Source organism: Fundulus heteroclitus, unplaced genomic scaffold, assembly GCF_011125445.2.
Source record: "Fundulus heteroclitus isolate FHET01 unplaced genomic scaffold, MU-UCD_Fhet_4.1 scaffold_636, whole genome shotgun sequence".
Classification (NCBI taxonomy): domain Eukaryota; kingdom Metazoa; phylum Chordata; class Actinopteri; order Cyprinodontiformes; family Fundulidae; genus Fundulus; species Fundulus heteroclitus.
The window spans coordinates 45,143-61,090 of NW_023397073.1; the positions used below are offsets into that span (position 1 = coordinate 45,143).

General features: G+C 41.8%; 1 protein-coding gene across 1 annotated transcript in view; it reads right to left on the reverse strand.

Moving 5' to 3' along the window:
* LOC105931191 (cadherin-10) overlaps nucleotides 1-10,910 on the reverse strand; it is a 44,965-nt gene extending 34,055 nt beyond the window's left edge. Inside the window, exon 1 of the mRNA XM_036133553.1 lies at nucleotides 10,621-10,910. The gene's annotated coding sequence lies outside the window, so the exon portion shown is untranslated. The remainder of the gene's footprint in view (nucleotides 1-10,620) is intronic.
* Between the last annotated feature and the right edge of the window lie 5,038 nt (nucleotides 10,911-15,948).

Genomic DNA, 15,948 nt, shown 5'->3' on the forward strand with positions numbered 1-15,948 from the left:
AAAAGGTGACTTTGTCAGCTCCTCCCCGACCCCCCTCTGACAGAGTTTAGTCTGGGAAGGAGAAGTAAAGTCAGATTAACAACCACCACCAAAGCTTCTCTCCCTGGGCAACTTTGGGAGTAGGAGAGAATCCAGCCCCTCTCCAGGAGTTGGTGTCAAGAGTTGAGTTATGACGTCCCATGTACCTACAGCCAGATGATGTCAGCAAGAACTAGCATGCCAAGACCCTCACCTACCACTCTAATCTTCCTAATCCAGGCAAGGTTTCCCTATTGGTGTGGGCAGCCATGTGATTGGATTTATTGAAATTCACTTCGGGCCTGATCTTCAAAAGGTTTGCATGTATTAAAACACGTGCAAACTAATTTAGCATGTGCAAAACTGATCTTCATACCGGGTGCGAAGCAATTTGTGTGTGTGAAATGAGCGGACAGCGGAAACACAAAAACATTGTCGCATGTGTCCCTTCATGAATATGCAGATCATATGCTGATGACTAAATCGCACGCATTTATGGGAGGATACCCAAATGTAAATATTTACAAATGTAATATTTAAGTGTTAGTTATCTAACACTTGTAGGAAGAAGGATTTTTGTTGGACTTCCCTCAATGTTCCTTTACCCGGTCAGTACGAAGCGCAGCTAAATTGTATTAAATTATTATAAACCTACCTTGGTTTGTAACATGTGGGGTGAGTGGCTGGAGGTAAATACCAGGGTTTACAGATTTAATCTTGCACTCACAAGCCACCAGCTGAGTGCTTCCATTTTTGGACTTTTCTCCAGTGAGAAAGAGGGTCATCTCTTTAAAAGCGAGGGTTGCATCTTTCTTGTTGCAAGAGTGAAGGTCTGACCGGTCTTTTTGGAGCCTCTAGATGGTGTCCTGGAAGGATTGACATCTTGGGATTCAGTGGAGGTTATGGGGGAATTTGGTGCCCTTGTGGGCAACAGCATCATCACCTGAAGGGATGTGATTGGAAAGATCAGCCTCCATGATGTGAGCCTGAGCAGTGATTTGTTATCGGACTTCTGTGCGAGGTGCGGGATGTCGATAACAAACACCATGTCCAAGCACAAGGAAGTTCATAACTGTAATCGCTAACAGGCCTGGGGGTTGATGATATATTTTGTAATCCTATCGTCATAACTCTGGTGTTACCTCTGGTGTTACGTCTTGGACATTTGAGTGAAGAGATTGGCAACAATGTGAACTGACCACCACCTGGTAGTGTATTGGATCGGGTGCCAGGGAAGGCTGCCAGACACACCTTGTAAACCCAAACGGGTGGTAAGGATGAACTGGGAACTACTGGTGGAGGAACCCGTGTGATTGAACTACTATTCCCACTCCTGGGAGAAATTTTATCATGTCCCAGTGGAGGTTGGGGAAGTTGGAATCTGAATGGACCATGTTTAGGACCTCCTTTGGGGATGCAACGTCCAGAAGCTGTGGCCTGAAGGTTGCTGAAACTTCTCGTGGTGACAACCAGAGTACCCGCTGGTGGGCAGCAGTGGTAATAAAAGCAGTCAGGCTGAAGAAGAATGTATTTTGGACATGTCTGTCCTTGGGTACTCCTGGAGCAGCTGAGAGGTACCAGGTGCCCAAAGACACTGCAGCTTCTGTGGTTGTGGAAGCAAAACTGAGGGCATGTGAGAAATTCAGAGAGCCCATGGAGAAAGTTGGTTGGTCTCCAGAAAATCATATGGGAACACTGAAAGGCGAATCAGGGACCATCCCAAGCTGTGTGTGCCCTTGGAAGGGGGGATACAAGTGGGCAAAATGAGCTTCCTTCATGGGGTGGGATCTGTCATCCAAGGGGAGCTCAAAGTAGACACGCTGCTTCTCCACAGATGTTTGGACACCTGATCAGGATGACCTCTGAGCGCCTCGCTTTGGAGGTTTTCTTGGCCCACCCAACTGGAATGCAGACTCTGGGGAAAACCTATTTTTTTCTGGATTAACCGTATTTGGGGATGTCTTGAGAATGAGCTGGAGGATGTTGTTGAGAATGTCTAGGGTTTCTTCCTGCTCCCACAATCCAGTCACAGATACAGTATATGGATATAAATAAATAAAACACCTGTAGATGGTTAACCTGAAGCAATATAAAATTATGTATAATGCATAATAAAAGTTACAAATGGTGTCTGACTGGTCACAGTATGAGTAAAATGAATGGAGGAGCAGAATATGAATGTTGTATGGCTATATGACATAGTGAATAGACATGTCTGTCTGATTTTAAGTTCTACTTGTCTGGATTCTGTTTGAAAGAGAAAGTGAAGTTTGAAGGTATACCCGCACTGGAACTAACACTTGTTGATTCCTTATAAGTGATTGAAAACTCTTGACCTAATTAACTGAAATAGAAAACTATGGTACTGATGAAAAAAGCACCTTTATAATCTGACAGCTCAAATCTACAATGTAAAAGTCAAGGATATCTGCATAAAACACACATGGACATACATTTTAACCTGTTTTGATTTTTCTTTAAATCTGACTTTGCGTACAAAACATTTAGAAAACGCATGGACATTGTCTGTCTTAATGTTGAAAAAAGGCCAGAGACAAAGTGTAATTTACCCGGCTTCATAATAAAGATTTCACAAATCACAAAATGAATTTGAAAAATTATGTTATTAGTGTGGAATTAGCATATTATAGCAGATTAAAGACGCTTCCGGTAGTGAAAAATGAGGTGGAAATGCCGTTTAGCCGTTTCCCGAATTGGAAGCTGCAATTAGAAGCCAACTTCAGCTGCGTGGTTTTATTTATATGTCCCGTTTCACACTAAGTCACAGCGTGTAGCTTCTCTAACGTGAAAATGGATTGTGTTGCTCACAGGAAGTATCTTTTTTTATCCTTTCCCCCTTTTCTAGACTCCTCAAATGTGTTAGATCTGGTCCATATTTGCTTCCGGAACTGAAAGGTGAAGTCATTGATTTTTGCTCCAAATTCCAAGCTGTTGTGACGTTGTAAAAAAAATAAAAAATACTAAAGCTACACGAGCATGACAGAAATTGCCAAATAAATTCCAAAATTATCCCCCGTTACGAGCCAAGCTTTTGTCTGCAGATAAGCGGTTTTCTGTTATTGGCAGTCTTCTTCCAAGACCTCACTATAAGGCTGTATCCCCAGCAGGAATGGCCTCTGACAGGTAATTTGGGTGTGCATGCATAATTTACCATCTTTTGGGAGTTAATCCTAATAAATCTTTCTCTTCCCTTTAAAGCCATTTGTGAAGGCTGAAGTTGGAGACTTATCCTGCAAAACATTCACTGTGAATCTCTGGGAATGTTCTAGCAAAGACATTAAAAAAAAAAAAAAAATCACTCCCTCTACTTTTGTTCAGAGCATCTAAATGAGAACTTACTCGTCAGTCTGGATATTTTAAGAATTTGTATTTTAAATTGAATGACCTAATGTACCTATACATACACAAATGTAATGAGTTGTCAACATAATAAAATACTTTGTGCATATTTTAGAACTCATTACAAGCTATTTTAATTTGTTTTCTGTCAGCAGTTTGTGTTAGTATCATTGAAATTGGGAATTTAAAGTAACTTTTTAAAGAATTGTCTACTATCGCGTAACTGTACATACAAGTTATCATAACCAAACCAACATACCTCGGGCACTGTATCAGTACAACAACAACAAAAGCATATGTCAAATGCTGGTCTTTCTTTGGTTAGTTTAGTTTGAATAAATAAATTCATTCACAAAGATTTATTCATGAAACCAAATCCTCTGTGTATTATGAACCAATGGTACTGGTAAATGTTTATTACTGCACTATGTGTACCTTGTTTTTAGTGTCACAGTACAATGACAAAAAAAGCTATGTTTATATGAATTTAATTACAGAAAACAAACTTAAAAAAAACACACCTTAAGAAAAAAGGATTTCAAAAATGCTTTGACCAGGGCTGTATTGGTATATAACAATGTCTTACAAATGCTTAAAAAAACATGTCAAAGGCTATTTTTATCTATTCATTTTTATCTATTTTCAAATGCAACATGTCCAGAAACTTATTTTTTACTTCAAACACAAACGTTTTCAAACCGTTTAAACATAACTAATCCTGTTGGAGGAATATGCACAACAACAATAAATAAAATAAATAAATAAATAAACAGTCCAAATCTTAAAATGGTTTAAAATAGTATATGTTTTAACTAATTTAGACAAGAAAATTAATCACATCAATAAAAACACAAAATAAAGAATACTAAAAACACTTAACGGATAGTGGCACTCGTTGATCACTGGTGGCTTATGTCTAGTAAGTAAATGTCCGCTGGTACCAACCCTCCCCTGCTGCTGTATTGTTCTAAAACCAAAGCCGTGTTCTTAGTGGTGATTAAAAACAATGACTTTCTGTATACCTCAGGGGAAGCTACACTGCTTTTGTTTGGAGGTTTTAATTGAGTACAGTTGTCTCTATGGAGATGGCCCCAAGAGGAGATCACAATCCCTCCATCCATCTTCTTCCACTTATCTGGGATAGAGTCGCGGGAGTAGCAGCCTTAGTAGGGAGGCCCAGACGTCCCTCTCCCCGGCCACTTGGGCCAGCTCCTCTGGGGGAATCCCAAGGCGTTCCCAGGCCAGCCGGGAGACATAGTCCCTCCAGCGTGTCCTGGGTCTTCCCCTGGGCCTCCTCCCGGTGGGACGTGCCCGGAACACCTCACCAGGGAGGCGTCCAGGAGGCATCCTGACCAGATGCCCGAGCCACCTCAACTGGCTCCTCTCCATGTGGAGGAGCAGCGGCTCTACTTTGAGTCCCTCCAGATGACTGAGCTCCTCACCCTATCTCTAAGGGAGAGCACAGACACCCTAACGGAGAAAACTCATTTCCGCCGCTTGTATTCGCAATCTCTTTATGTCGGTCAAGACACAAAGCTCATGACCATAGATGTGAGTGGGAACGTAGATTGACCTGTAAATGGAGAGCTTCGCCTTTTGACTCAGCTCTTTCTTCACCACAGCAAACCGGTACATCGCCCGCCTCACTGCAGACGCAGCACCAATTCGCCTATCGTTCCTTCTATCCCTCATTCGTGAACAAGACCCCGAGACACTTAAACTCCCCCACTTGGGGCAGGACATCCGAGAGGATCAGAATCCATTCCAATTTTTAAGGCATATAGCCACATAATATGCTTATAAAAAAGACCAAAAACCATTTGGTCGTGATAAATTAAGGTTATAGTATACACCAAGCCTCCATCTTGATAGGGTTTTGATGGTCCTCTTTGAGCCGAAAGATAATTCACTCCCAGGAGCGATTAACAGAAATAAACAGATGTGTCGGCATCAACTGGCAGTATCACAGAACCATCATAATGCCGGTTTGCTTAATTTATAAATCAATTGTAAATAATGACGGACCGAGCCTGACCCACTGCAATGCCTGACAATAAAGCGGCAGCTCGGCGCGATCGAAGACCAAACGTTATTAATTAAATACACCGATCTACAGCAACTTGAAGAGCCTCAAATCACAACATTTACTCACGTCAAACCCTGCGGTCACATCTGAGCCTCGTTTAGCGTCGGCTAAATAACCGATGGTTATACTTTATTCCCTGGGACATTCCAGCCTTTTCCTTCTAGGAATCATATTTGTTTGCGCTTTTTTTCCTACTGGATCTTGGACCTTTCCTCATTGCTTAGCTAGGAGATGCTAATAGCTGTTAGCCACTTCCTTGTCTTAACCCCTGCTGCGCATGTGCAGCATATGCTTCAGTTAATATCGGAAATAAACACGAATGGTTTTATTTACTAACAAGTGGAGCAAAAACAAAGCATAAAACAACAAAATAACAACTAATACGTCAGCAGGGTGTGATAATCTTTCATAAAAACAACCAGAATGAGCTACTGACGTATATATTTTAAAAGGTCAATGCACCTTTAAACAAAAATCTAATATCTTTGGTGTCTCATCCAGCGCAATCTAAGGTACATTCCAGACAAATGACTAATACTTATATCTATAATGTTTCTCAACTGAATGACAATCCAGTCTACCTAAGTCTAATGGTTGCATTTCTTAACAATTCCCATCGCGTAAATTGAGCAATTTAGAGTTATTTTAGTAGTAATTAACAGCTCACCTTGTGCACTGCATCACTGGCAGTAGAGCAGTTCCTCATCATGATACTCCCACCAATATTGCCTGACACTCGGTACAGTCTTCCTGTCTTTTAAATCCTCACCTTGACTCCCCCACATATACATTGTCAATGTTTCTTTGTAACTCGCTGAAGGACAGTTACTTCCAAAGAAACTACAAGAGCATTCTCACCATGATTCAGGTGGCCAACGCCACGACTCGCACCAAGCAAGAGACTCTAACGACCCAGGGGAGTGACGGGAGGGTCATTGATTTGCATCTGACCGGGAATGCGCCTAAGAGGATGGGCCCCCATGTGCCTAAAAACAGCAGCACTCTGAGTGCAGGATGATCAAGAGCGAGCCGCCAGGACTGAAAGAGACTCCTAGTTGAAGGGTGTCCAAACGTCTTCAGAAAGACTGAGCGAATGGGCGGTTTCCTCCAATTTCCTCCAGTTTGAGCAGGGCTTATGTGTACGTACTGGAGAGCTCTGACTGCTTGGCTTTCTATATATTTATAACCAACTTGCTTGTGAAATTGGCTTTTTTTTCATACCACTGAATAATTAACCAGAATAATTACATTTATCTTAGACATCTGCTCCTCTACTTCTCAGGGAAAGAAAAAAAATGCATTACGGATTGAGTAGAGTCTAAAGTGTTATACTCTTTCAGGAGTTAAAGTCATGATGGTGCTCACTGGAGCTCCATTTCTCTGTAGGTGTAAAATGTGACATAAGTGTGACACGGACGCGGCTGAAATCAGGGGAAACGCCCGCCTTGCAATTAATCCAGTCTGATGCTAGTGATTGCATTTTCTAATTATCATTCCAGCTCGTCCTTGAGATTTTAATAGCATTCTGGATATTAATCTTTGATGCAGCGTGCCTATTAAGCATTAGGCCAGTGTGTTTCTTTTTCAAAATTCTTCCAAACACTCCATTAAAGGATGAATGAGCGCGCTGAAACCACGCCAGATCCTATAGGCTCGAGCAGAATTATCTCGACTTATTCAGCCCATTAAAAGAAGAAAAAAAAAAAAGCAGGGCGCATTAAAAGAAATTGTTTATGACTAGATTAACTTGTAGGGAGCTTATACGGCTTGGCACCACAACACACACAGATGTGGAGGGACCAAATTGTTAAATATGCTTTTATGGGTGGTTGTCTCTGAGTGTTTTCTCTTAATCTTGGCAACTATGCATTCCGGCTGGCTGGCAACAACTTCACCGTGCTCCGTTGCTTTAATCTGCAAATTATACATTCTTGTTTTGCTGAATAAGAACATCTTTGATCAGATCCAAACTAGCTGTTCATCAGGATCTGCTTCCTGGGATGAAAAGGGGAAAAAAAAAAAGAAAAAAAAAAGAAAAAGCGCAGCCTTTGCAACATTGGTCTGTATGAATTTTCATGCACACGCCGCCCTAAAAAAAATGAATGTGCAAGCTTCCAGAGAAAAACCCTTAACTGAGCTCTGCAACTAAGCACTTTTGTGGATTCTCTAACTCGAGGAGGACAATAATTATAGCTGCAGCATGCTCTAGAGGTAAGCCTGCATTAGAGGTTTTAGAAGCGTAAAATATGTACAGTTAAGCCCAATTTTATTCATACCCCCGGCAGATTCAGCGTTGAAATTATTTTCATTCAACAAAGAAGTTTGTTTTCTCATAGAGGAATCTCGAAAAAGATGGTACAACATTGGAAAAGCAGTAGGATATGTGGTGGAAAAAAATGACTAGTCATTTTTAATGGAAAAACCTTTATTGGTATTACAACAATCAATCCATTCTCATAATGTCTGAGCAGCTTTTGCATGTTTTCCCTAATAGTTTTGGTAAGTTTGTCTTTAGTAATGACTTCCATGTCTTTTTTGGTCGGAAGACCCCCGTGCCATCACCCTAATCGTTAGCTCCCTCCAGAGATTATCGGACTGAGGTCGAGACTTTAGCAGGGCTGCAAAACATTATTACTATTTCCAGTCAAAAGAAACATGCTGATCCAAATGAAACATGTTCCTGAACCTAAATCTCCAAGGGGTATGAACAAATTAGTCTCAACAACACAAATAATTAGTTTATCATTTTAGCAACATTTTTTGTGCATTACTTTTTGAGACCTTCACCTCGGGAACATAGTTTCTAGTTTCCTCAAAAGAATTTCTGCAAAGGCTCATGTAAAGGATTTCTTGGTTTATGATCATGACATGACTGCAAAAACTAAATGTATTAAATAATCTTTATTTTAAATTTTTTTTAGAATAGCAGGTAGTTTCATTTTTTTGCTGTTGTTTTATTAAAAGCTTCCACTAAACTGTTCAGTCGTCTATGATCGATTGAGCTAAAATTCAGCACAAAGGACAGTAACGACATCTTAATTGGAATTAATTCATGAATAAAATATGGGGCGACAAGGTGCACAGTCACACATCAACATCCAAGTTCACGTGTAAAAAATGCTGAATCTTATTGTGGTGTCTTTATATTCAATCCAGTTTGCCCTTCTCCTCCGTTTTTTTTTTTTTTATTCAACTTCTCCCTTCTGCAATTCAAGGAGAAAGTTACTTTTTCCACTACATATATTTATTTCAGTGTTTCCCTTCATGATGTGGTAACCTTATATATGCAACAACTATTTTACCAGAGGCAATGATAGAGGGAATATTTCCCCGGATGGAAAAAATTAAAATTTCATATCCCCACTGGTATTATTTCCCACTTTAAGCTCAATCTGGGCCTGTGAATACACAGATATATGGATCTATTTATTAGCAGATGCAACGTTACGTAAGGGTTGGACCATATAATTAAGCGTCAACAATCCAAAAAAAAAAAAAAAAAAAAAAAAAAAACTCCCACGCACAATTTGAAACTGCTGGCTATTTCAATCCCAGCGTTTAGGGGGCTGCAGTCAGAGCAATGAGCAGTGGAGGTCTGGCGTTAAAAGCAAAGGGGAAAGAGGAAGACAAGGTCGTAATGCTGCTGCTGTGCGTTTATGTTGACCAGAACCCCTTTTTTTTTTTTTTTTTTACATAATTCATTCACTGACATAAACAAAAAGAACAATGCAAGGTTTGATCTCCAAACTGCTGCCGTCTGACTGGCAGCTTTAGTGGCTCCTGTGATTGCTTGCGGCTGGTTGACAGACCTGCACGGACAGAGCGTAAATCTACCAGGGATGGAGGAGGGAGGGAGGGGGGGGGGCAGATGCGCTATCCTCCACTTGGTGGAGCCCTAGCCCTTCCCAACGCGCCGGGGACCGGTCTGCAGTCTTTGGCAGACCTCGGCGAGCTTTACTCATGTTTTGAAAATCCTCAAAGCAATTTTGTGATACAGTGCACACTTCCCGGGTGGAAAGAGGGCCGGGGTGGCTGGAGTGCCGAGGCCGGGCCGCGCGTTTCTTGGAAAGAGTCTGTTGACAGTTAAAGTACCGCATGAGATCCAACCTGTGTATTGTTTAGAAGGAGGAGAGATATTTTTTTTTTTATTTGACTGCCTTAGGTGAATTTTTTTTTTATTTTTTTTATTTTGAGATTATTAGACTTATTTTTTTATTATTGAAGGCAACAAGTACTCATATATCTGATCCACCAGAATGCGCAGTGTGAATGTCGCCGGCTTCAGAGAGCAGATTTCTTTTTTTTTTTCTTTCTTTTTTTCATTTTAACGCTGAAAGGTCAGCCTCCATTTGAGGATAATTCAAGGAGCACATTAGTGGCTAATTTTCACTAAGCCATAACAGCGTAGCGTGGAGAACCAAGGAGTGCGCCTGGAGAGAAGAGAGAAAAAAGTACCCATATATCACTGTGGTGTCTTTACAGAGTGAGAAATGAGAGGAGTAGGGAGGGGAAAAAAAATCCAGTCGGTCAGGGTTGAATTAAGTTTGTGCTTTGGAGCACATGTCCCTTTCCCTCTCCATGATAAACACCTTGAGGGATTTTTCTTTTTCTTTTTCAGGAGATATGAACGCTACAGTGCCTCTCCGTCAAATCGCATCACAAGTGCGACCGTCTCCCTGTCGGTGCGCTGCGCGGAGACTCTCTCAAATGTTCATGCGCACTCAGAAAGTCACACACGCTTGCCTTCAAACAGGTGCGAGCACCTGCTGTAGGTGCACCGACGGCTCAGCCCGCCGAGGTCTGCCACGGGCAAGGAACGGGGGATGAAGTTGACAGCGGAGGACCTTAGGGTGAGTGACAGGTGTCATGGCAAGCGGCGTGATCAGAACGCACAGCTGCAAAAAGATGCAAAAAATTATGAAAACTGGATTAAATTTGGGGAAATAATAAATAAAAAAAAGATGGCTTAACAGGGAGTCTAATCCTCCAATCAAGTGCTGTGATTTCGGGTTGAAGTTCTGTGCACAGCTCGGTGTTGCATTTAGTCTGACCGCGTCACAGTGCCAGGAGTAGAGCATCACCCGAGAGTCCAGACGCAGACCAAACGCAGGAGATGGATGGGAGGAAGGGGGGGGGGGGGGGTATGAACGCCTTACCTTAGGTTCTGCTGCGCTTAGCATCCATCTGTGGGTGTGAGGGAGCAGTGCTGGGTTGGTACTCCTTTCTTGGTTCTTAGCGGTGGGAAAACCAGACTCCTGTCGGCAGTGCTTACATTCCAGGACTGACAGCGGCACAGCTGCTGCGAATGTGTATGGGACTCTGTGTGGAGGAGAGAGAGAGAGAGAGAGAGAGAGAGAGAGAGAGTCTCCAGCTCGCTTCTCTGCTCCCTCCCCTTGCTCACTTACTCCTCCTTCTCTTTACTTCCACACTTTCTTTCTTTTCTTTTCTTTCTATCATCTCCTCTGACTCCTCCCGGTCGCACAGTCCCCTCCTCTTCTCTTTCCTCCTCCAGCAGTGCATCAATCCCGCCAGTGGATGTCACCGAAGCCGAGGCGACTCTGCGCCCTGATTGGCTGCCATTCACTAGTTACAGATAAAGGGGGATGAAAAGAAGAGATGGAGGGGAGGGAGGGAAAGGGGGGGGGAGTGGAGGGAGCATCGGTTGACTGTGGAATAGAGGAGCCGGGGTGGACTCGGCTGCTTGATGTCTGAAGCAATCGGCTCCGTCTAATCTTCCTCCAATGACGGGAGGAACGAAGGAGAAAGAGGCCATAACTTGTAAATGGGAGGAGGGGGGGAGGTGGGCTTCGTTCTGACCTGCTCGGCTTCATCTTCATCATCTCCGACTCCTGGACTTGGCGGCCAGTGCGTGGCAGGTGCACACGCACAGGGTCCAGGCACTCTGTCATCTCTCCTCATTACATGCTGGATGCATATCAATCCGTCTCCATACAGCACGGGCTATGGAGAGCGATAGAACGTTTCAATTCAGCTGAAAGGAACAGAGGGGAGGCATGACATGTGAGGGGTTTGATGATGATTGGGAGAGTGGGATCTTTAAATATGTGCAGAGCTGTCAAACAGTATCAAACATAACCTTAGTAAACACAAAAAAAGCAGTTTTAAAGTGATTTAATTTATTAAGAGACATTAAGGGAATTAAAACAATTCTGCCAGGAAGAGTGGGCCAAAATTCAGCCATCATGTAAAAGAGTAATGGACAGTTCTTGCATTTGATAGATGACAATAGTTGCTATCAGGGACAGTTCTGCTTCATGTTCTTTATACTGTATTGTGATATTCTTATCTGTTAAAAGTGCGATATGATAATAATTTACTTTTTAGGTTTCAGTGGTGTTTAATTTTTCATGTTTTTTTTTTTTTTACCTTAGTAGTAGGGCAGGACGATAATTCAACAACAATATATATCGATCGATAGACAAATATTGATGATAGTAAAAAAGCGTCAATAGAATAAAATTTTTCCTTCCTTTTGCATTCTAGCCCATTGTAGGTTAATATTACAGTCATTAAATCCTCCAACCAATCACAAACGCAGGTCCAGGAACTTTCCATCATCAAGCTCCGCCCCTTCAAAGAGCTCAGAGAGCCAAAATTGCAGTTTTGGTAAAAGGTTGGTTGAATACAGGGTTGAGTTTGAATTCAGTGTTTGTGTGTTTTGTGTCTCAAAATCGGTCATTAAGCAACAGCATAAAATGGCCAGGGCTGCACTCAAAATATATGTTTTGAATTTGTTGATAATTATCTATATCAATCAATATTTCTATTTTATCGATATGCTTTTTTTTTCAATATTGTCCAGACCTACTTAGTAGATTTGACTGCTGTAATCCAAATACTATATTTAGCAGAAAACTAACCCTGCACATCATTGGGAACATACCAGCTTGACAGTGAAATGTGGTGTTGGAAGCATCATGCTGAGGTGAGGCTGTTCTTCAGCACGGACATGAAAGCTGGTCTGAAAAATAACCTCTGGGATGATGACTTGGACTTAAGACGGGCCAAGATGTTTAACTTTTAGCAGAGCAGCAACCTAAAACATCCGTCCAGAGCTGCACCACAGAATATATTCATGTGCTAGAATGGCCCAGTCAAAGTTTCTGCCTAAGTCCAATCAAGGATCTGTAGAAAGGTAAATGTAGTAAACTGCCTTTCATGGATGCGTTCCATCCGCTCTGACTGATCTTAAGGTATATTTAAAAGATGGATGGGCAAGATTATTTACTTCTGAAGGCATTGGACTTCATAGAAAGGCATCACAGTACAAGGTTCAAGGAGTCTTTATTGTCCCCATAGGGCACACCCATCCAATTTTATTTGGTGAAAAGTGAAAACCTCACATCGATTTCCTTCCACTTCAGGATCATGCACCATGTTGTGTTGGTCCCTCACATAAAATCCCACTTTACAAAAAAAACAAAACAAAAGTCAAGATGAAATGTGACAAAATATGCCGGCGTTCAATGAGTGTGAATTATCTCGTAAAGGCGCCAGCGATCTTTGGATCCCTGTACGTTCCCCTCAAACATACCGGACCTGATAGCCGGCCGGATGAAGTGACTTTTAAAAGCTAGTCCCCGCTTGCACTTGATGAATAATGTAAGAAAAGAAGCGGCTCCACTGGCGCTGGCCAGCTCCAATCTCAGCTCAGATTTTAGTCCGCTGATATCAGTGTGCATAGATTATCAGCTCTAACGCGCTGCACCAGATAAATAAAAATGCAAACAGGCCAAACTAATTAACATCCAAACGAGCAGTGAGGTAGCCTCCCTCTGATGCCAAGCCAAGTCCTCCTCGCACTCCATAACTCAGCCCCTCGTTGGGTTCATGGCGCTGGGAGATTAAGAAGTAGGTGTGTGTGTGTGTGTGTTGCATTTTTTTCCCCTGTGCACAGTGTTTACTGAATGGATGCGTGAGTCTGTGTGTGGTGTTTCCTTGCTAACAAGCCTCTGAAAAAAGGAGGCAATTTTGTACCTCTCTGCATAGAATTAGTAATAATTTAGTTGCTATTTACACCCCTGGGATGTTAATTACGCTGTTGTTACGCGGTCCAAACAACTCGGCAAACATCAGAGCACAAGAGCGAGCATTGTTCCCAACCGCTCGAGGAAATACAGGAACATTTCCAGACTCCACTTCTTTAGAAAACACACAAACAAGCAATATCTCCTCATCTTAACTTCACAGCCCCGTCTGAGGCCAATAATTCACGACGCGTTTGGGCCCCTTTTCTCCGGATGAGGACTCCATTACATTAAATCAAAGTTTTCCGGCCTAGAGGAACAGCTTCCTTAAGTAAGAGGTGTCTCTCGATCCTCTCCTAATTCTGAGTGTCGGCTTCCATCAGCGTCACGAGAGCACCCCCCCCACCCCCACCCCCGCGTCCGCCTCCGTGTTCGGAGCTGCACTCCTGATCAGTTCTCCAATGCTCTGCCCTCCAGTGCAGATGCTCAGCCATTGTTCTTTGTGCTAGCATCAAGACTCCAGCTGCAGGCCGGTTGCTGACATAGCTCATCGTCTCAATGGTTAGGTCGCATTAAGCAGGTTCCCTAAGCTTGCGTCCTGTTCCTATTTCATCTTAAGATAATTTTTTTGTTTATATTTTACTATAAGATTACTATTCCTTCTCTCTAATTAAATATATTTGTTTGTATATAGATTGTTGACCTATTTCCACGGTCTGGTTCAAGCAGATTTTGATACCAGACACAAACGAGGAAATACAAAAAGGTAATTCTCAAATCTGCTAAGAGGGAAAAAGTTCTCCAGGCCTACCGGTCCCAGTGCAAAAAGGTGATCGCCGCCTAAAGCTGACAACTTGTTGCACCACCACCCTAGGAGGCAACAACTTCCATAAGATATTTGTAATAACTGGAAATGAGTCCTTAGCACTTTGAATCGTCTTGTTGCTGAAAAGTGCTTTGTAAATGAACTTGCCTTGCCAGCCCCAGACCGTCACACTGCCACTACCATATTTGATTGTACGTATAGGTGTTGTTCTTCCTAAATGCTGTTAGTTTAATGCCAAATGTTACAGGAGGCACAGTGTCCAAAAAAGGTTGTCTTGACCTTGGAGCTCTGACATAGGCCTCTTATGCCAATTTTAACCTGCCTCTGCTGAATTATAAACTCATCAAAGACAGATGAGGAGTTGTCAATACGCTCTTGGAGTCATTTTTGGTGGCGACCAATCCTTGGAAGGTTCAGCACTGCTCTATGTTTTCTCTATTTATGGATAATAACTCTCTGTCCCAAAGCCTTAGACATGCTTTGTAGCCCTTTCCAGACTAATATATGTCAATCAATTTGTTTTTTAGCTTTTCTTGATTTTTTTTTAGGTGATTTTAAAATCTTAGCCTACTTTATGTTATAAATTAGGTTCTGTTATTTTGTGATTTTTTAAGGTCAAGCAGTAATCAGCTGAGGTTTGGCTCTTAAAAAAAAACACAAAACGCATTCATGATTTAAAAATTGAGTCAGCTATATTTTTAGATGGGGTTAGGTTGGTTTTGATTGGATATTGATTCAAAATGTTTTTGTAATTGCATGGTAAATCTCTAGCAGAAAATCCATCTCTTTTTTGCTGGGATGATGTTCTTGCTGGGTCAACCGTTCAGTTCCCATTGTTAGATGTTGATTTGAGGTGAAGCTGAAGGCTGTCCTCCTATTTATAATTACATCTAAGTGCAATGTACCAGTTCCTCTGGCAGTAGAGCAGCCCCACAGCATTATGGTGCCACCTCCATGCTTAACCTTGGTCTTATCTACCCACCCCCCCCAAAAAAAATTAAAATAAAATAAAATAAAAAATCTTCCGAAGCCAGATTGCAAGCTCCCATTTTCAGTCAGGTTTGAGCATCTATTTTGGAAAAACACTTAGATTACTGTAGACGGGAGTTTCCAGTTCTTGCCAGGGGCCTTGGTGGATCCACGTTTATTCCTCAACATTCTAACCAGTTTCCCTTAATGTGAGGTTAGCAGTTTGGTATAGATTTGATTGACGGATTTATTTAACAAATACAATCAGCATTTAATCTTATAAAAACAGACCGAATAATTAAAAAGGTGTATAAACAATAATCTTTTTTATCCCTGGTTTACCAGTAGTTTAGGTAGTTGAAACCAGGATATATTTTTATGTTCCAACCCAACGTGATACCAAAGAATCCCAGCAGGACAAGCTTTAGCTTCTGTGATGGCCATTCCTTGAAAATCTGTGGATTGTGCTTAAACTCAAGATCCATGGCAGGAAGCCAACCCATTTAGATATTAACTCTACCTGTTATTCGAAGAAGAATGGCCAGATTTTCAACCGAAAGGTGTGCGGTCATGGTGCAACTTCTACAGGGACACAAATATTACACAAATTAATCAAGGGCAAGGGCGCATGTATGTATTAGAGCTTAAACTCTAACTTATTCATCCAAATCTTTATCCAAAATCACTGTGAAAAAAAATAA